This window comes from Pteropus alecto, unplaced genomic scaffold (genome assembly GCF_000325575.1).
Source record: "Pteropus alecto unplaced genomic scaffold, ASM32557v1 scaffold192, whole genome shotgun sequence".
In the NCBI taxonomy this organism is placed as follows: Eukaryota; Metazoa; Chordata; class Mammalia; order Chiroptera; family Pteropodidae; genus Pteropus; species Pteropus alecto.
In genome coordinates, this window is record NW_006432938.1 from 109,175 (window position 1) to 132,000 (window position 22,826).

General features: G+C 38.4%; 1 protein-coding gene across 3 annotated transcripts in view; it reads left to right on the plus strand.

Moving 5' to 3' along the window:
* Window positions 1–22,826, plus strand: part of LOC102878055 (inactive phospholipase D5) — a 139,931-nt gene that overhangs the window by 14,896 nt on the left and 102,209 nt on the right. The window contains exon 1 of one of the 3 annotated variants that reach the window (XM_015586011.2): window positions 12,313–12,531. The exons of 1 other annotated variant lie outside the window; for it this stretch is intronic. The gene's annotated coding sequence lies outside the window, so the exon portion shown is untranslated. Of the gene's footprint in view, window positions 1–12,312; window positions 12,532–22,826 lie in introns of those variants that run through there. One more of the 3 variants, XM_025043779.1, reaches the window with a different exon arrangement.

Below are 22,826 nucleotides of genomic sequence, written 5' to 3' on the forward strand. Positions count from 1 at the left end.
TACATGATTTTGTAGGATTATTAAGGAAACTCATAAATTATGGTTCTGCTTGAGGAAAGGGTACACACAAAATAACTATAACAAAATGTAAAATAACTTACCAATATTAAATAATTGCATGTTAATACATAACTGTACAGAACCAAAGACAGCAGTAGTTCAATGAGTGCTTTAACCATAGCTATAACAACTTGATATGAAGCAGCAAGACCAGAGGTGCTGGGCATCACAGAGGGATTTGTGCCATCGGAAGGCCGCAGCCTCAGCCGAGACAAGACTCTCTTGGGATGGACTCCCACAGCCTCCATCCTCTATTCTCCAGGCCTGTTACCCCAGTGGCTGCTCGGTGTTAGGGTCACAAATGTTGTGTACACATATGTGCACTGCATATTCTAAAATCATTCTAATTCTAAAATCATTCTAATTCTAAAATAATTCTAATTCTAAAATTAGAAAGAGATTGGGTATATAAACAATAGGACCATCCACATGATGAAATGCCAGTCACCCTTCAGGAATCAAGTTGAGGGATAATAGCCACCGATAGGAGAAGATTCAGATTATATAAAGTGTTTTTGTGATTGCTCTTCTACATAAGAGTAGGGTGTAGGCCAAAAGCTCAGATTTTTCAGTAGAAACGTGTCCCTGGATCTGCCACTCATGTGACTTCTGGGAGTTATTTAACCTCTCAAAACTTCAGTCTCCTGATTTCTATTGGGCTAATAATAATAGCTACTGCAGAGAGTTGTTCTGAACATAAATGAGATAATCTATATAAAGCATTTAACACAGTACCTGGCACATGGTAGTTATTTTTAAACATTTTTCCAAAAAGTTCATTATATTTTAGGAATGGGAAAATGCTGTCAAAGAAGGAAAGAAAGGAGGAGGAAGGGAGGAGTTAGTTCACTCTGTAAACGCTGCCTTAAGATACAGGCCAGCAGTAGGGCCTACACGCTGGGCCCTGCTGGGGCCAGAACAGGTGTCTACGGTCAGTAAGTCTCTCTCGACTCGGGGCCTGTGGCCCAAGGAACTACTCCCATCCCTGTTCCCTACTCACATCTCCTCATTTATATTCTAAAGGGCTTTTCAGCTGAAAATGCCAACACTTATAAATATTGGTTGAGAATGAGTTAAAACTAGAGGGGGATAAATCCTTTCTGTGGTTCGAAGAGGAGGTGTGCAGAGGTGGGATTTAATAACTCATTCTGACAAGCTTCAGAATGAGTCTGCTTCCTCATGAAGCCAGACTCGTGTTTTCCTCGAGGAGCCCACACTGCTGAGTCTCCACACAGCAGCCCTTGATTCGAGGCTGTTACAGTCAACAAAGAGGCCGAGGAATGAATATAATTATTCACAAAGCAAAGCTGATGAGAAGGCAAATGACAACCTGGGGGATGAAGAGTCTAAGCCTCTGTGTTCTCTTAAGTGAATTTCTTATAATGATGCCCAAGACTGCTCATCTTCAGTTTGGGGAAGGAGTTATTGAAAGTTTCTATAACACCTTTACTCTGGTTTTATTTTTTTCCCTGAATGCAAATTATGCTTATCTTTCAAATTAACCTTCTCTGAAGGGCTTCTTATTTTCTTTTTTCTTAATACATACAAGTTAATATTACAGTGGTTCAAGTTTGAAAGACAGGAGTGTCTTATTTGCTGTTGGTAAAACAACAACATGGAAATGTACCGAAACAATTTTTGAGGCCCCTATACTATAATCAATCATCACAAAACTTGTTCATAAGCTGAGTAGAGTTTTACATGATTAGTTTAAGATTGTAAAATTACTCAATAGCATTTTGGAAGTTTAATTAAGGTTCTAAGTTCCATTTGAATTTCTGTGTTTGGTAGTCATCTTATTCAGATTTGGAAATTCAGCCAGAACTTTATTTTCCGATTGGTTGTTACTGAGACCACACTTGGGAAAAGACATCTCAATCTGGGACAGCTTATGGCTTAGAAGTTTATATGCATTCAACAGACAATGGCTGACCACCTCCTAAGGCATCAGAAGACATCTTGACCCTTGAAATCTCAGAACAATGGTAAGCTGTGCTGATTTTTTAGTAGCCCATTCTCCAAGTGACACTCTGAACACCTTACTCCCTAACAGCAGGTGAAAATCACAGATGCTGTTGTAAAGAACGGTTTCGATGAGGATTTTCTCTATCTCAAGACACTCCGTACGCAAGCATATTTTTCGCCTCAAGTGGAGAACCTGTTCATTCTGAACGTGTGAGACTTGGAAAATGGTCTTGAAATTGGACAGCTTTAAGGAACACAGAAGAGCCGTTCCTGGGCCACCTCAGTTACAGCAGGACCAGGAGATGGAAACACCAGCTGCTTTTCTAAGATATCATGGTTTTGAGGAACTTATATATTAGCTTTACAATCCAAGAAGTACATGGGATGTGACCAGACATGACATTACAGTGTTTCGTATTAAAATCCAGAAGCTCTATTAAATCTTTAAGAGTAGTGTTAGGATGTGCTAAATCTCTTTTTTAGCTGCAGGAAGACAAAGAAGCCTCAAAGTTCTGACATGTGCACCTGACTTCTGGTTTTGTGGGCTGCAGAGAGGCCCCCATCTGTAGGAGGTCCAGAATGGACAGGAGCTGGCCCAGGAAGAGTTCGAAAACTCCAGGTCCCCCTTCTGTTGTCCCTTCCACTTTACCCCAAACCAGAAGACACTCGGTTGGGTGAATGGGACTGAATTTCTTGCTGTGCACATAGAACATAGTGTTCAATAAATATTTACTGACGCAGATTTCTGGGCAAGACTCTCTTGATCTGAAAGTAAGCTCCTGTGAGAATAAACACTCTTCCTGATTTGTGCATTTCTTTGCCCTCTGGTTTAACTCTGAGCTCTTCCCAGTGTATGCCCTTTGTCTCCATGGCTGCAAATAAAAGCTACTTCATTTTATTTGCATTTTAGGAGAAATGGGGAATGTCATGCATTTCTGGATTCCAGAAAGAAGTTGCACACACTCTAGGTCCCTTCTTTGGCCACTTTAGTCAAGGACTCCCCTGAAACAGCCTTTTCCTGCTGGAGCCTCCCCCGCCCCCACCCCAGCCCTGTCTCTACAGCCGCGTAAATCACCAGCAAGCACCTGGCATATGTGCCAGTGTGTGCCAGTCCTCCACAGCCAGCTGTCTGTTTGGCAGCCTCAGATGCCTCCTTTCCTCATTTTTACTGTTTTAGAAGTCTGTTTAGTTACTCAGATAAAATTGCCTGCAAAGCCATTTTCGTTATGTATATGCTGACTCCTTGCTAGGTGAATGCGTTTTTAAGGGGCTAAAGAGAGAGGCACAAACTCTCCAGTAATGAAAACCTGCTTGTGATCACCACATACATAATCAACTGTCGGCTTGCTAGAAAGTACCCAGATTAAAGATAGCAATAGGATTTACTAGAAGTCTCTTCATTTATCAAAACATTCACCATAAAAAAAAATAATAAGCATATGCTAGGTACATTTGCAATGAAATTGTAGTTAATAATAGTTGCAACTTACAGATGTCTTTCTATGTACTTTACCTGTATTCTTCTTTAACCCTCAGATGTCCCTAAAAGGTATATGCTGTTATTAATTCTGTTTTCCAGATAAGGAAACTGAGACATAAAAGGGTAATATCATGTGCTTTAAGGTCCCATGGTTAGTGGATGATAAAAGATATCTCTTGTGCTAACTCTTGGCAAAATTCACCACACATGTGATTTTAGTCAATATTACTAGATCTTTGTAAGTTATACATTTAGCATGGAAATTAGAAAATTACAAAAACAGCCATCCTCTTCAGCTTAGTTCCTTTGCTTTCTAAATTAAATGAAATAAAAAAAATTAAATGAAATTAAATGAAAAAATGTATAAGAAATTTGATTGTGGTACCAATATGCATAAAACATAACTATTTTATAAGATCTATTTTGGAATTTGGCAAAACATGATTGTTCATTCTTGGCACGGCATGCTGAGGAATAAAGGCTGGCGCCACTCTTGGATCCTAGGTATAGGTGTATATTGTGATGAAATAAGACAGACTCGGGTTTCAACTCTAGCTCTGGACCTTGAGCAAGTCACCTTCTCAATCATTCATCCACTTATTCATTCTTTCTTTAACAAATATTTGTGCTCTTACAATGTACCACTGGTGAAGTACTGATGAAAATGACTTGATCTGATGTGGCTTTTTACAAGATCATAAGGGAAATGAGGCAGGAAAAACAGTTAGTGGGTTGTTAGGTTAAGGTTGCTTAGACTAGCGATGGTAGAAAGAAATAAACAAATTTAAAACATGTTTTGGAGATAGAACTGGCAGACCTCAATAATGTATTGGCTGTTGGGTTGAAGAAAAGAAAGAAATCAAGAATTATCCCCAGACACAAGAAATATAATAGAAATAGGCTTGATACTTTGGAAAACAAAGAGCTTTGTTTTGGGCATAGTAAACTCTGTTTTGTGCTTATTAAAGATGCAAGTAGAACGATTTTTTTTTAAGTCTGACCTCTCCTATGAGTCTACAGTTCAAAGAGTTAAGCCTACAGATATGATTTGGGAATCATCAGTATAGAGATGGTATATTTAGCTATGAACCTGAACAAAATTCTCACGGGAGTAAGCATAGCTATAGAATGGGGCCCAGGACCAAGCCCGAGGGCCTTCTAACACTTAGAGGCTTAACAGAGAAACTGGCTGGAGAGGACAAAAGTGAGGTGGGAGGAAGGAGAGGAAGGTGTGTCTCGCTGAGCAGTAAAGCTAGCTGAGAACAGAGAAGGGGCCAGTGGATTGGGCACCAGAGTTCTCAACAAGGGCCTCATAATGTGGGTTTTAAAATGAGTGGTTAGGTGAAGACGTAGAGACAAGTACTGATCACTTATTCCAAACATTTTGCTCTGAAGAGAAACACAGAAATGGAGAGGTACATACAGGGAAATAGAAACCAAACATAATAAACTAAAAGGATTGTCTCATAGCATCGAGTGTCTATTAGAGTTTTGGATTAGAGGTCTGTGACCATAACTTTAATTTGAAATGGATCACCATGCTTGTGAGATTTCTCCAGCAACTTTTAGCTGTTGTGATAAAAGTATAGGGAAGGCAAAAGTTTGAATTCATCTGAGTTTGAGATTTTACTAGGAAAATGTTGAAGAGAGATTACCATGAAATATAAACTAGATAAAGAGGCAAGTAACTACAAGAGTTGTGTGATGGACAGTGGAAAGACGTTAAAGTCAATGATTTGGGCATCTCGATGACGTCCTGGTGGGACCCTAATGCAAGTGAGCTGGGAGGAGAGAAAGCAGAAGTCAGAAACTGTGAATCTTAAAATTAATATTTCAAATGCATAGCTAGTGGTAATAATAAACTCTAGAATACTATGGGATGGGTTACTAAAGAGAAAGGGAGAACAAAATTAGTGGAGGTATGAAGGGAAAAGAGCTGAGGGGCTAGAGTGTTGAGCGAGTTATCCTCGTGGTTTTCATATCCGTGGCAGTGATGCAGCGGTGTGGGTGGTGAGGAACAGGGACAGCAATTGACTAGGATCTTTCATGGACGATAGACAGCCAAGAGGTTGAGAAAGGACAGCAGCAAACAGGAGTAGTGGAGAAGATGGCCTAATGGCATGAGTTTCAGTGTAGCTTGGGATTTTGAAAGATGAAAGAAAAATAGTTTGGAAGTGAGAGAAGAGAGCAAAGAAAACCCCTACTTTACTGTCCAGCCCCGAAGTACTGGAAGAATAAGAGATCAAACAGCCTCCCAATGAGAGCCTGCAAATGAAATGGCCTTAGAATCGCAGAGAAGGACTTTGATGAAATAGCTTGTTTCAGACTAATCCTCCTGCAGAAAACCGTAAAAGCTGGATAAAATACAATCACATGAAAGAAAGCCATTTGAATATATCAGAGAGCAATTAAGGATTCAGGCCCCGTGGGGCCTACATCTGAGGGAATGGAATTCATTAAGATGAGCTCTGTATTCACTACCAACTTTTTTTTTTTGAGGCATTTGTTAACTATATTTCAGGGAATAGAGGTCAAACTGACTATCAATATTTGTGGAATGCGGCTAAAATAGTGCCTAGAAGGAACGTTTTAGTTTTAAATGCATATATCAGACAAGAGGAGCTGAAAATCAATCACCTAAGCCTACATCTCGAGAAAAAATTTAACCCCAAGAAAGTAGAAAGGACAAAATATTAAACATAGGAGCAAAAATTAATGAAATTAGAAAAAAACAAAATAAATGCATCATGGAGAAAGTCAACAAAACCAAAAGTTGATTTTTAAAAAGATTCATTATTTCATGAATTCCTGAGGAAAGTGGTCAAGAGAAAAAGGGAGAAGACAAAACCTAGCAATATCAGGAGAAAACATTGTGCGGATGTTGGAGACATTACAGGGATCGTAAGAGGATGTTATGAACAACTGTGTACTTATAAATTTGAAAACTTTAATGAATAGACACTACCTAATAAAGTGACACAGGAAGCAATAGGAAAGGGAGTTCTCTCATGGAATGGCTGTAAGAACTAGAGGATAATATATGGAAAGCCCTTAGCTTTGGTCTTGGCATACAATCAGTTCTTGATGAATGACTGCTATTAGAATCATCATAGATGGTAGGAACGGGTCACAGAATCCCTGTGTGGTAATAACTAATAGTGTAGGCTCACAGACTCTGGCATCATCTTGTGAGTCTCAGGGGGAATGACAGAAGAAAGAGTCGTGTGGAATTTATGGGCCAAAGCTGAGCCCCTGCACAGATTAGGTGTGGGAGAGGGCAATGGGCAGCACTGGGGCCCAGAGATGAGAAACAGGCATATTGCAGGCGGGGGCAGTTACCACATTCTCCCTCTGTTAAGAATGTCACACTGACATGAAAATATATGTGAAAAATATACCAGCAGCAACAGTTCTGGAATGAATGGAATGAATATAAGAGAAGGATATGTACAACATTTATGTTATCATTCTAACATAAAAACCTGTTCATTTGTTCCTATAATAACCTTAGAAATTAATACACAGCTACCCTCATTCATGGCTTAAAGTATTCATTCTTTTGATGTTTCAAAGGTACCTTTTTTTTTTTTTGAGTTTAAAAAGAATGAAATGTATGAAAGGCTGATTTTTGTGACATACAAAGATCTTTTTCTAATGAACTACAAAAATAGGAACTAAAATTTTAAATTGAACCAAGATATGAAGAGAAAGTTCATGGGAAAAAAACTACAATATATCAACATAAAGCACAAACAAAACAAGATTCTCAACTACACTCACATTTAAGAAAATGCAAATTAAAACAAGAAACAGATGAAATTTGTTACCTATTGGATTTTAACTCACTTGGTTTTGAACAATTTATCCCCTTTGGGGTTTTGTTTTCTCATTGATAAAATGTATGTATGGATAGATAGAAAGATAGATGATTGACAGATAGGTAGATAGATAGATAGATAGATAGATAGATAGATAGATAGATAGATGATAGGTAGATAGGTGTGTGTGTGTAATGTTTGTAAAGGAACTGATTTCTTCTTCAAGACCCTCTCTAATATTTTTAATACTTGCAGAGAGCCTAGAGATAAATAATAGGAAGAAAATACATTTTGTGCCATCTGTGAATACATATACAAGTGAATTAGTGGGCTAGCAGTAGCTGGAGAAGCCTGTACCTCCCTCCACCCCACACTCTCAGCATGCTTTTAACCAAATGGCCCCTGAGAACCACCAGGCCTACCTGGAATTCTTCTTCCCACAAAGCTTAATCCCACAGTTTACTTACCATAGTCAACGCAATGACAGCTTTTACCAAATCCCCCATTTGTCATTTTCAGCACACCCAAATAACCATGCTACTGAGTCTAGGAAGTTACCTACGAGCTTCTCTCTAATGAGATTTGAAAAAGATCATTTGTCAATTGGAAATGACAGTTGGTAAAAAAAAAAAAAAAAAAAAAAAAAAAAAAAGAACACTGTGTCCCAGTATTTTGCTGGTGATCCTTCATTTTTAAGTATTTGGATCAAATAGAACTCTGGAGACATTTTAAGATCTTATAACTTCTGGGGACTCTAGAAAGATAATCAACAGGGTTTAAAATATAGTGTTTTACAATATGACAAAAACTTGACCTCAGAATTCTACATTTCCATGGGCTGCTTTCCTGATATCACATAAACGCTACAGAGAGTACTGGTGGGTCTGACCTGCAGCCTCAGGAGGAAACCCAAACCTCCTAAGTTTAGACAGTTTGGTAAAATTTACATTTTGTGAGGCTGCCCTCTAACCCCTGGCTTGGTCTAAAATTGTGCCTCTCAAATCCTTTTATCCTTTTTTTTTTTTTTTAATGAGACCAACTGAAAATGAATTATTAAAATATATCACTGCCAGTCATATTCATCTGAATTTGTCTTCTGTCTGGCATTTACCTTGCTGAGATTATACGTTTCATATCTACCCAAGTTCTTGTCTAAGCACCAATCCTTGTTCTGTCTTTTACTGAGCTGAGGTAGAACTTAGTACAGGCAGTGGGGTGCTCCAGAAAGAAAGAGTCAAACATCTAGAATGAGGAAAGAGGGTAAAGTTGTTCTAACTGATTTTCTTCTTTGCCACATGCAGCCCTTTGTTTTGCAAAATTCTCCACCTCCTGCTGTCTCATCAGCCGGGCCTTTCTGCCCTACTGTCTCTACCTTTACCTTGAAAATTATTTTGTTTTTCTGGGTTACTCTTTGCTGGTCTCTTTAAGTCAGAGATTTTCCATTTTCCCTGCTTTTGGGCCTAAAACTCCCTGACCTCTTTATACCTTCAACCTCTGAAGAGTCACATATAGTTTGGGGGGGAAACAACTACACGCCCACCTTACCAGAACTAGAAAGAGACCATCAAAATTACTTAAAACATCAATTCGGTTCCAAGGTCATTACTTTTAAATGAGTCACAGGTTATTAACTACCCAGATTGTGGCTTTCAAGCACAGCTGTTGAAGGAGCTATATACCAGAAATCATTAACAATGTTTTGGGGGAAAAAAAAAGTTTAAGGAGAACAGTGGGGATGGAAATTAAACCCAGCAGTAGAGTGATGAGCAGGAGATAGCAAAGCGGTTTGGAGGCTGGCTCTGTGCGGCGGGGAAGATGACAGATATTCTGAAGTTGGTCCAGGATATATACAGAGCTGCCAGTGGGTGGTGGCCAGTGAAGGATCTGTGAAGTAGGGCACTGGAAATAATCCTAAAGAAATAAAGGGTCCTGGACACTTGGCACATGCAGATAAAGGCTTGAGAGTCAGCTTGGAAAATCCTGAAGATGTTGACACATGTCAACAGTGGAGTACACATTGGTTCCAGGTACAGAAAACATAAGTTGGGGAAAGATCTTCAGAGACTAAATCAACCGTCTCTGGTAATTCTCATAGTTATAAAATAAAATACTTTGTTTTAATAGATTTTGCTGTAGGGGCTCTGGTATAGTCAGGAATTCTGGAATATTGTGTCCATGTGGAGAGGGTGGTGGGAAAGTTATCACCTGGCCAGGTCGAGGCTGAAGGTTGCCAAGGGCACTGAGTGTCCTGCGTGTGAGGCTGGGGCTGAGCATCACCCATGTCCTTACCTCCACATCATGGCACCCCACACAGCAGCTAGAAACTGCAGGAGAGGCCCTTCCCCCTGCACTGTGCCCCCAGCATGCTGCTCTGCTCATAGTGCAGGAGAAATGTGGAAGTGTTGCAGAAAAATCAGACTGGTGAGAAATCAAGCAGCACTCGGAGAGTTGGAGAACTCAGGTTTATTATGCCAGCAGTCCCAGAGGAGCTAGCGCTCTGAAGATATGGGCCCCGAGCTTAGGGGTAACCTTACTTTTATAGGGCCAATCCGCGAAGTTACAGCTGACATGGGCCAATTGGCTCATGAGATTCTCAGACAGGAATTTAGACAATACATCTGTTATCAAGCAAAGGCAATACATCTGTTATCTAGACAGAACAAGCAAAGGGGAGGGTGAGTCTTCAGTTTATCTCAAGGTCACCCTGCCTTTCAGCCTATGTGGCAAACATGTCTACAGAAGTAGAACAAAGAGCTGTTTACAAAGTTAGCCATTTGAGTGGAAAATTCCTCTTCAAAAGGAATTCCCTTTATTACCATAGGGCAGGCACGAAGGATGAATTTGGAGCTGAGGCAATGAATTGATAACAGTCACATGAAGTGGCCTTTCCCCTGCCAAATGCAGAATATGTTTTTCTTTATTTTATAATGTCCTCTTTTTTTTTTTTGATGTAAAATAGAAATCATCTCAGATTGATCATGTACAATTTCCACAGAGTAAATGACATGATACTAGCTTAGGTATTTTTACAGGATCATGAAATTTTGTAACTCATCTACCCAGACCCCTTGTTATTTCTATTTCTCTCATTTTAAAAGAAAAATAAGTTGCAGAAATAAGTTTAAGAGAATTCTTCAAGCTGCACCCTGTTCCATAGTTAATGGTGGGAGGGTCATCCACCCCTTGCTCGTCTGTGTGAAAAGAACAATTTTTCAGTTTTCTGGATTTCTTTTTAATTTTTAACTGGGATATCAAAGGTGTCACCTGGAAGATTTGATGGGTTGTGAGCCAAATTCTTTGCTGGGTATTGACCCAGAGGATATTTCACAACTGTCCTTACATTTTTCTTAAAAAGGGTTGAAAATGGAGGAATTCTCAAGTTGAAGAAGGAATGGTCATGAGAACATACATACAGATTGGCCAAATGCTCCCTCCCCACCCCCAGCCAATGGTGAACCTATTTTTAGAAGCAGGTGATCTTTTTCCAGAGTATTGTATCTTTCTCATAGAACAGTTTATGCAAACTTTAGACAGAAATGCTATTGTGTTGGAGAACAAAAGATTTCCCATGAGGCAGACCTCCTTTTGAATGTTTTAATAGTATTTAAATTACATTGGCTTCTAAAGCTTGTATTTTTTTTTCAAAAGCCAAAGTAATTCTTGCTGAAGATTAGAGAGAAACCCCTGATGTTCTTTACTAATTAGACAAACTTCGATATAAAAACAGTTACAAAAAACTTGAAGCCAAATGAGAAACATGCGAAAATAGAGAGTTCAAAATTTTAAAGGCTAGGCAGTAGTTTCTGGAAGCTCTTGGATTAGACTGGAGCCATTTCTTTTAACCCATCACAAATGGTCGCTTGTGCATGTGCTTGGAAATTTGTAATCTGAAAGTCATGATTATGAAAAATGAAGCTTGGTTTAAGTATTTTCTTCCTCGCAAATCAGCATGATAATATAGAGTTGAGTGATATTTGACCCTACTACTTTTGAATACGTTAGGGTTTCTGAATACGTTGCTCCTCTTCTCCCCACTGGTAGCCACAAGGGAAGCTGGATGCAGTGTGTCATTGACAACACGCCTGTCTGGGGGGGGCGGTACGTGATGGCGACCCCTGGATTAGCACATTCTTTCACTGAAAGGCAAATAGAACACCCACAACATTCAAGAATAGCAGTAAACTTGACAGCCAGCACCCACCACCCAGATCACTTTAGCGCTCAAAGGGCCTTTTCAAAAAAAAAAAAAACTTTCTTTTTTTACCAAAAATCCCTGCAACTTATAAATTTTTCTACTTTTACCCTGTAAGCCATAAAGTAGTCCTCACTGAGTTATACAGACCACGTGTCATTACGATTTACATATATTTTTTATACTGAAAAGTAGTTGGGTCAAATATCACTCAACTCGATATTATTGTGTCGATGATGGGATTTTGACTAAGATTAAAAATTTTTAATAAGGTAGAAAATCAGGTTCCCACTCCAGCTTCCTGTGTAATCATTGCCTGAAGCGCTTCCTCTCGTTAGAGAACCTGCTTCTTTTAAGAAATCTCCACTCCCCTTTGGGACACACAGCCACACATGCTTTCCTCTCCCTCCCCGAGACCCCGATGTCTCCTTGGCTTCTGCTCTTGCCTTTCACTTCCTCTCCATGGTCTGGGGACACTTCCCGTTTAGAATGTTTGAGTTTCTCAGACGTAAAGACTCTTTAGGTTACATGCTATTTTTGCTGGGTGCAGTGCACCATTAATCACAAAAACTTTAAATACTGAATTTTTTCATGGTTATGTCCCATGATTGATTTGCCACGTGATCACTGAGTTCTCTGATTCCTTAATAATTTTTGAAGGAAAAACATCTAAAGTTGGTCCGTCCATTCATCCATTTATTCCACAAATATGTATGGAATGGCTCTGGGTGTGTGAGTCATCCTCATAAGGCTTGCAACCGAGCAAGACAGATAGGTGTGTAACAAGGGATGGCTTTTGTGGTGGGAGCTTCCAAAAGGACACAACCTGCACAGAGACACGTTTCCGAGCACTTCTCTCAGGCGGGTGCCTCATCTACTAACTCGCTCAGAGCTCACGGCAACTCAGTAAATTTCATCCCCGTCTTACAGATGAGGAAACTGAGGTACAAGAAGCTAAGTGACTTGCTCAAGGACACTCAGCTACTAAGTGGCAGAAGCAGGATTCTGCCCACACAGTAAGATTCCGGGCCCTCCAGTCTGCACTGGGGACTAATTAGTGACTTCTTCCATAGAATTTTTCTTCTGGAACCTCCTCCCCACCTCCTCGCCACCGGTCCCCCTCCCTCTGTCATCCGTGCTTAGCTGTACTGGTGGAATTGGGGCAGAGAAAAGAGCAAACCATAGTGGGAATCAGGGTCTGTCAGCCCCCGGCATGTCTGGGAAAGTGAACTCACAGATACTTGGGGGGCTTAGAGCCACTAGAAGCCCCTGTCCTTGAAGATAAGGTTGGCTGTCAGGAATAGTAAAAAGAAATTCTCTCTGAGTTCTGAAATAATTTGAGATATAAAGAAACTAACTGCTATGTCATCTGGAAGATGACATGGTGATTTTTTTTTTTCTTGAAGAGAAAGAATAAATGTTGAAACTATTGGTTCTCAAAGGAAGAAACAACCAACATGTTAGGAGTTTTAAGTCATGTCCAGCTGCTTAAATTTTCCTTTGTTATGAATTTTGCTTGGAATGGAACCAAATTTTAAGTTTCATATAACCGTATTTCCCACATATAAAAAGTATTTTTCTTCTAGCTATTTCCTTCACATGGCTGGGTCCTTTATGCCTTAATATGTTTACTCGGAATTTGTACTGGAAATTCCACTGGTTCTCTCTGGTTAGGTATTTAGAGAGATTGAGGGAGAGAGAGAAATAAAGAGAGAGAGACAGAGACAGAGAGAGAGAGACTCAGAGAGACAGAGAGACGGACAGAGAGAGAGGCCTTAAAGTGATAGGTGCTTGCAAACATCCACTCATTCATCTGGTTAGTTTATGTTTCTGAACCCCTAAAACATGCTTGGCACTGTGCTACTCGCTGGAATTAAAGAAATGAATAAAACCCTGCCCCTCAAGGAACTCCCATGTTTTATTTTCTTTTTCATTTCATTTTCTTTTTTTTTTTTTTCTTTTGGCTTCTGTTAAGGAAGAATTTTGAATAGGGGCCTCATTAGCAGTCAGTCTCCTTTCTGAGATTCATGTAAAAAGTATTACCGTTTGCAAGAGCAGCACCTCCATGGGGCGTCAGAATAATTCAGATCCTTGTGCAGTTCTGAGCAGGAGGGCAGGGAGCTTTGAATGTGAAGTAAATACCTTGAGTCTCAGCTTACTTCCTGCTGTGTGTGTTCAGGCAGGACCTTCACTTTCTGAGAGACTCCAGCCCCTATGTCTCCAAGATCCTCAGGGGTAGCATACCAGGGAATGTGCGGATTCTCTGACCTTTGTCATTCTCTGCAGTAATGAGTGAAGCAGCATACAAATATGGGGAAGCAGTGTTGCTAATCGTGTTGATTAGTATTATCATTTTTTTCTCTTTTAGTGATGAGCTGAGGAGTTACCTTTTCTTGAACTAACTTGAACAAGCCCTTGAAAATATTAGGATCTGATGATTTTTTCCTATCAATTGTATACACTCAAGTAGAAAAGAAAACATAATAGCAATATATATTTTATGTTCTAGATTCATATTTTTCCCATTAAGATACATAATCTCCAAAATTATATGCATATCACCCTCCAATTTATAAACACCACATAAAAAATTGATCGTTTCCTGGAGGAATTTGTACTTGAGTTGGGAAAACATAATGGTACCCTGAGAACAATAAGAAAATGCCTGTTAACTTGAACGTGCATGTGATGGGGCTTTAGAAAGGAAAGACATCTCAGCCCAATTTCATGGGGCTGGAGTCTGGGATGCAGGGTGGCTGGAGGAGGGCGGGCCCCTTCCTAGAGGAGAAAGCCTGTTGCAAGCAAATGTGAAACATTGATGATGGTATTTATGTGGCAGTAGAGGGGACTGCTACATATGTATTTTTTTAATTTTAAAGAGTTATTTGTATGCCTTTTTATTCTTGTGACTGTAAAAATAACATGTTCACATTTTTAAATTCAGAAAATCAGAGATGTATAAATATAAAAATAATGTCTCAATTTTCACTTCAGAAGTAAGTACCTTTAACATTAGGGTGAAAATTCTTCCAAATATATATTTTTTAATTTTTATATTTTTATTTTTGTTCAATTATAGTTGACATACAATATTATATCAATTTTAGGTATACAACACAGTGACTAGTCATTTATATAACTTGCAAAGTGATCACCTCAATAAATCCAGTACCCAACTGAAACCATACATGGTTATTACACTACTCCTAACTATATTCCCCATGCTTATAACTATTTGGAAACTACCCATTTATACCCCTTAATCCCCTCCCCCCTTCATCTATCACCCCAACCACACCAGTCCAGCAACCATCAAAATGTTCTTTATATCTATGAGCTTGTTTCCATTTTGTTTGTTCATTTATCCTGTCCTCTAGATTCCACATATAAGTGAAATCATGTGACATTGTTCCTCAGTTTGACTTACTCCATTCAACACATACCCTCTAAGTCCATCCATGTTGTTGCAGAGAGTAAGATTTTATTCTTTTTATGGCCAAGTAATACTCCATTGTATATATGTACCCATCTCTTCTTTATCCATCCATCCACTGATAGACACCCGGGATGCCTCCATATCTTGGCTATTGTAAATAATGCTGCAATGAATGTACAGATTCTTATGTATCTTCAAAGTAGTGTTTCAGTATTCTACGGATAAGTACCTGGAAGTGGGACAACCAGGTCTTTCTTTGTCTCTTGTTATAGCCTTTGTTTTAAAGTCTATTTATAAGTATTGCTACTCCAGCTTTTTTTAAATTTCCATTTTCATGCAATACATTTTTCCATCCCTTTAATTTCAGACTATATATGTCTGTCAATCTGAACCAAGTCTTTTAGGCAGCATATGTAAGGGTTTTGTTTTCTTATCCATTCAGCCACCCTATGTCTTTTGATTGGAACATTTAATATATTTAGATGTAAACTAATTGTTGCTAGATATGTAGTTATTGGTGTTTTATTATTCATATTTTTCATTTTATTTCTTCTTCAAGAAGTCTCTCTAACATTTCTTATAATACTGGTTTGGCAGAGATAAACTCCTTTAGCTTTTTTTTTTTTTTTTTTTTTTTCTGGGAAGCTCTTTATCCGTCATTCGATTTTAAATGTTAGTCTTGCTGGGTAGAGGAATCTTGGTTCTAGGTCCTGGCTTTTCATCACTTTGACTATTTCTTGCCAATCCCTCTGGCCTGCCAAGTTTCTGTAGAGGAATCAGCTGATGGTTTTGGGGGCGCTCCCTTATAGATAACTGCCTTTCTCTCACAGCTTTTATGATTCTCTCTTTGTCTTTGAACTTTGACATTTTAATTATGATATGTCTTGGGGTGGGCCTGTTTGGGTTCATCTTGTTTGGGACTGTTTGTGCTTCTGGGTTTATATGTCTATTTTCTGCATCACGTTAGAGAAGTTTTCTATCATTTATTTAAATCGACTTTTAGTTCCTTGCTCTCTCTCTTCTCCTCCTGGTACCCCTATGATGCTAATGTTGTTGTCCCAGAGGCCCCTTAAATTATTCTCATATTTTTGGATTTTTTTTTCTTTTTGCTGTTCTTATTGAGTGTTTTCTGCTACTTTATTTTCCAAATCTCTAATTTGATTCTCTACTTCATCTAATCTACTGTTGATTCTTCTACTGTATTCTTTATTTCAGTTGTCATAGTGTTCATTTCTGACTGGTCCTTTTTTATGTTTTCTGTCTCTTTGTTGAAGTTGTCACTAAGATCATTGAACATCCTTATAACCAGTGTTTAGAATTCTGTGTCTGGTAGATTTCTTGCCTCTATTTTGATTACTTTTTTTCTGGATCTTTGTTCCAATCTTTAACTGGGACATATTTCTTTGTTTCCTCATTTTGCGTGTCTCCCTGTGTTTGTTTCTATTTATTAGGTAGATCTGCTACATCTCCTACTCTTGGTAGAGTGGCCTTTTGTGGTAGGTATGTTTTTTTTGTTTTTTGTTTTTTGTTTTTTTTTTGTGGTCCAGTGGCACAGTCTCCATGGTCACCTGAGCAAGGCGCTCCAGTTGTGTTGTTGCAGAAAAAAATCAGACTGGCGAAAAACCAAGCACCACTCGGAGAGTTGGAGAACTCAGATTTATTATACTGGCAGTGCCAAAAGAGGTAGTGCTCTGAAGATCTGGTCCCTGAGCTCAGGGATAATCTTACTTTTATAGGTCTTAACAAGCAAAGGTGATACATCTGTTACCGAGACAGAACAAACAAAGGGGATACATCTGTTATCTAGACAGAACAAGCAAAGAGGAGGGCGAGTCTTCAGTTTATCTCAAGGTCACCCTGCCCTTTAGCCTATGCAGCAAGCATGTCTACAGACAAAGGCAATACATCTGTTATCTAGACAGAACAAGCAAAGAGGAGAGTGAGTCTTCAGTTTATCTCAAGGTCACCCTGCCCTTCAGCCTATGCAGCAAGCATGTCTACAGAAGCAGAACAAAGAGCTGATTACAAAGTTAGCCATTTAAGTGGAAAATTCCTCTTCAGTGTCCCTTGTGTGTTGTGTGTGCCCTCTTGTTGTAGTTGAGCCTTGATTGCTATTGCCATATCAGTGGGTGGGATTGACCCTCAGGCTGACTGGCTGTGAGGACTGAGAGTGACTAGAGCGAATAAGCTGTAGTGTAGAGGCTGAGACCATAGAGTTGGATTCACTGTAGTGGGGTCTCTAGTGCCTCTTAAGTCCACACTTTGAGTGTGTTGTTTGTGTAGCTAATTTTGGGCAGTGCTCTGATGTGGTCTGAAGCAGGCCACTAGGTGTGTTGATTCTTGGACCATTTGGTAGAGGCTCTGGTGGAGGACCAGGTCAGATGCTGCTTGTTTCTGGCCCAGGACCATGTGGTAGCAGCCGCATAGTGACCCATGGTTGATAGTTGCCTGTGCTGTTCTTGGAGGTGTCTGAGAGAGGCTATGCTGTGAACTTAGACCAATTGCCAGTAGTGCCAGGGGCCACTTAGCAAGGAGTATAGGGGATGCCAAGGTCAGTCCTGCCTGTTTGAGGATATGAATTTTCAAGAGATTTTAGGAAAGTCCACAGCATGAGCTGAGGCTGGAGGCTTGTGAGGAACAGCGTCTAAAAGAAGTTTGGGCTGGTGCTTGGGCTGGGTGGGGCAGGGTCTCAGGGAACCACCTGGGTAGGGTGAGTGGTGTATCCAGGTTGATGAAGACTCAGATATGGCTCCTGCAGGCCAGGTGGGGAAGGCAAAGGAACAATGGCTTCTACCAGCACTTCTGTCTGGGAGGAAACCACCCCTCCAGCCCTTTCCCCGAAGCCCAACAAATCAGTTCCTCCCCTTATGTCGCTGGTAACTTTTGAGCAGCTGCCCCAGTACTGGAGCTCAGAGCAAGTGAGTCCATCAGCATTAAGTCTGCGCAGAGGCCCTTTATGAGGAATTCCTGGTACTCTAACAGGAATCTCACTCAGCCACATTCTCTGCTGGTTTTCACAGGCAGGAGTTGTGCGGACTTCTTTTTCTGGCACTAGAACCCTGGGCTGCGGAGCCTGGTGTGGATCAGGAACCCCTCGCTCCTCCACGGGGGCCTCTGCAGTGGAGATATTTCTCCTGATTTTTAACTGCCACACGTGGGTGTGGGGCCAGTCCGTTCCACATCTCCGTCCCTCCTACCAGTCTCGAGGTGACCCATTCTGTTATGTCCTTCATTATAGGAAGTCTGTTCAGCTTGACCTCAGACGATTCTCACTGATGGCTGTTCTGTAGGTTGGTTATAATTCTGATGTGGTTGTGAAAGGAGATGGAGCACAGTGTTTACCTACTGCACCATGTTGACTAGAACTCTTCTCCCAGGTATTTTCATATATGTACATACACACAGCACTTAAAATATTTTTCTATTTGTCTTGATTTGTAAGTTCTAATGTAAGATTTTATAATTTTTTATATATTTAAACTTCTTTGATAATGTAAATGAAATTTTAAAATTCTAATTTCTAGCCGATTATTGATTTTTCAGAGAAAAGTTACTTATTTATCTTTTGTCTAGACACCTTGTCTTTTTTAATTTAAGAGTGCTTTTGCTATACTTCGTTTGGTTTTTCAGATATAATGTTCAAACCACCAGCAAAGGAGAGAATGTTCTCTTCATTATTTATAGATTTTTCATTTTTAATTTAGCTTTTTGAATCATTAAATGATAGTGAATAATTACTGCCTATTCCATAATTACAATGGAAATAGATTTACACCATTAAAATGGAATTTGTTTGGCGTTTTGGTAAATAGTCCATATTATATTGAAGTATTTTCATTTATGTATCTTTTTAATTTATACACCCATCCCTCAATTTATGTGAATTATCCATTCCACACATCTTTTTTTTTTTATATGTGGAAGAAAATCGTGTAAAAAGAGTCCACCAGTATGAAAAAAAAATACTAAAGAAATAGGCCAATATAAGTCATAAAAATATTTATTTCACACATTTTCACAAAAAAATGCTAGTAAAAATTCAGAAAAAATAAATTTTATTCGCTGTCGGTAACTTTAATCTAAAGCAATCAACCTTCTCTTTTTAATTGGCACAAAGTCTTCATTGCTCAAAATATTTGGAAGTACCACTTCAGTTTAATTATTTATGTTTACATTTTTGGATGACATTTTTCCAACCCCATCTTTTGCTAAGTTTTCATAAATTCTTCTATATTCATTGCAAACCTTTAAAAAAATCTTTGAAATTTTAAGACTTGGTGGATGTTTGTATCAATATCTGAAATTGTAGTTTCCTGTTTTATGGCCACTTGAAGAGCTTTGTAAATAATTTCTGCAGTGAATTAAACTGGCTCAAGGTCACTGCATATTTATTGGCAGGATGGGCTTCATATATTAAGTGAATTAATTCATTATCAGTTAATTTACAATCAACCAGTAATTCATTAATATTGTCTGTATTCAAATTGTCAGAATCTTGTTCTTGAAATTTATTTAATAAATTAATAATGCCAATTAATCCCTCTTCAGTTGCAGGAACCATATGCCCTGGTACAACCAATTCTGGCCGTACTGCTTTCCAGCAAGCATTTAAAGCTGACAGCTTTATATCACTCAAAACTAACGCAGTATTCTTGATACAACTGAAAATTGTGTATTTAGTCCAGGCTTTTGTAACTGTAAGTGATTCATTATATTCAAGTTTATTAAAAATATCATTAAAACTCTGTTTAATATAATTCATCTTAAAGGTAGAAATAATGCCTTGATCTAAAGATTGGATCAAGGGTGTTGTATTTGGTGGCAAATACACAACTTCTATATTTGGATGTTCTAAATGGTGTGGATGACCAGGTACATCATCTAAAAGTGAAAGTATTTTAAAAGGAAGACATTTTTCCTTAATATAATTTTCAGCTTCTACAGCAAAGCATTTGTAAAACCAATCCTAAAAAACATCAATAGTCACCTATGCTTTTTGATTTGCCATCCAACAAATGGGAAGATCATGAATAATTGTGTGTTAGTAAGTATTAATTCTTTGTTTGTTGCTGAGTTAAACTATTGTTTTTTTAGAAAGAGTAAATGCTAATAATGGAAATGAAAAGGAAAGAACCGTGTAAAATGAAACTGCGTAAGATGAAACTGTAAAAAATGTGTGTAAACGGGGGAAATATTTACCACGTATTAAAGAAACTCACATAAAAAATGCTGCATAAATCGAGGATGGGTATATATTGATAAAGTAAGACTTAAAAATAAAAATCAAAAACTACCACAATGCTTGTATTAAAGAAAGGAGTTCCCTGACCTATGTCAACCTACTTCCAATTCTTAATTCTAAGAGATAGCTGTTTTATTTTATTTTTTACCTTTAGCTGTTTCTTCTGGTATTACTTTTTTTTTAAATGTAACCTATTTATATTGGTATTTATTGATTTTTTGTTTCAAATCTTAACTTTATTTACTGTTGTGGAATATGAAGCATCATCTCTTTCCTGTTATTCCTTCTCTCTGCCACTCCAACCCACTACAAACATATACTTTATCTCTCTTGATTTTTCCCATATAGGCCTATCATCTTTTTTATTTTTTATTTTTGGTTAAATCATTTTTTACTGTTTACACTGAGTATTATTAACAACTGACCTATGTACAGTGATTATATTTTCTCTCGTACAACCATTTTTTGTCTTTTAGTTAAAGATTCTACGTATATCCTATTAAATCATCTCAAAACACTACAGCATATAACCTTATTAACATAGTCTGACACATCAGTGTATCCATCTTATTTGTTTTTTCTTGGAGATCCTTCCTGGATGCCTCCTCCATCCTCCATTCTGGGCACTGTCTCACAAGCTCTCCGAGCTGTTGCACAGGGAGTTGTCCTCACCATCATGCGCGGTGTTCAGTTTGCTTCTGTTTTATGTTAGGTCTTGTACGTTTTTTCCTCCTCATTGTGGCGGAGCCCATTCGCTAGTAATTTCCTGACGTATTAAGACTTTTCACATCTGGAAATGTGTTTATTTTATCCTCAGTCTTTGTTAGATATACAAACTTATTTCCCTTGAGACTATTTTCTAGTTTTCATTGTTACTGTTAAAATATCTGGTGTAATTCAGATTTACTACTAATCTTTATATGTTATCATTCTTCTATGTTTGTTTCCTCTCTGAAAGCTCTTAAAATCTTGTTTATTTCCGGTGCTCTGAAAGTTATGATATATATGTGGGTCTTTTTAAATTTCTTACCCAGGAATTGGTAGGGTTTTATAATTTAGAAACTTATGTCCTTTAGTTCTTGGAAATTTTGCTTTATAATTTATTTTATAATTTCTTCCCTTCTGATTTTGGTTCTCTCTACAACTGCCATAATTGAATTTTAATATCTTGATCAAATCCTCTAATTTCATTTGTTTTTTGCTTACATTTACCATTTTTTCCCCTACTTTTAGAGGGGTCCTTTTTGCTTCCTTTGAAACTTGGGATATTAGCTCTGCAGATATATTCTTCATGCAACTTTTCTTTATGTTTACTCTTTGTTGTAAGTTACTACATTTGAACTTCTAGATCACTATTTCAGTTTTAAGCACTACCTATATTAAATTGCTTTGACCGAATTTGTATTTTGGATCTTTTTAATTTCTAAGAATATATTCTTGTTTTTAGATTATTCTTTTGAAATATTGTCTTGAATGTCCTTAAGAATTCCTTTTCTTAAGGAATTTCTTCCATTCGACCTGCCTCAGTGGTAGCCATATGCCTTTTCTACTTAGAGGAGCCATGGGCCTCCTCTAAGCTGTTGACATGTGTTACATGAAGTGTCATGTTAACGTAAGCAAGCTTGTTACCTCGGAAGCCTGCAGAAAGAGCTGCGGAGTCTTCTGGCACTACTGGGACAGCAAATGGTAAGGTAAATAGAGTGACATGGGCTTTGCCAAGAAACCAAACCTCCTCCAAAGCTACTTGGTCCCCATGCTGCCTGGCATGTCCACAGAGCTGGGCTCTGACATGTCACCTCCTTCCAGGGAGCACTGGCACCAAAACAGAAGCCTCAGGCATGCTCCTCATTCCCCACTCCTAATCTTGGTGGCCACATGAACAGTTATGTCACCCCGACAGGGGGCGGTAAGAGAGAGGAAGTCATAAGCATGTCCTCTGGCTACTAACCTCCAAGACGTTATCATATTTTAGTTTAACTGAGAAGCTGCTACAAACCGTGTTTTTGCCGATGTGTTTTGAGCGTGAAATTTTTTCTTTTTAAGCGTAATTGAGAAAACATTATTTAAGCAAATTTTATTTTTAGGCATAATTTTTAAGCCTAATGGTTCCTTAAGTCAAGATAGTTTAACTGTTGGTCTATGAGGCAATAATCAAAGTACAGTTTTTCTCTAGAAGCAGCATATTCTAATTATAAGAAAAATATGTGGGAAAGAAAAGACAATTCCTAGAAGCTGCCCTTCAAAACCCATAGACTAAAAGCACAGTATCAAAGGCAACCTGTGAAAAGTTCACAATACTTTTGAAAATATTTGAATAGATATGTTAAAACTAAAACTGAAACATGTCCTTAAGATTCATTATTTCTACAACTGGAATGTGAAATTAATTATTTAAAAATTTTTCTGAATATCACTCACTGAATTATTTCAAAGCACGGCTATGTCATGACAGATTATTTTACCCTTCAGTGTTCCCTTTAACCTTCAAATGGATGGTTTCCAAAATGTTGTTAATTAAATTGATTAAATTGTACTGATTTTATTATAGCTCCAAAGAATGGGCTAACTATGACCTTTTCATTGGTCGCACAAATTAATATATTCAGAAGAAGACGCACTTGATTGATAACATA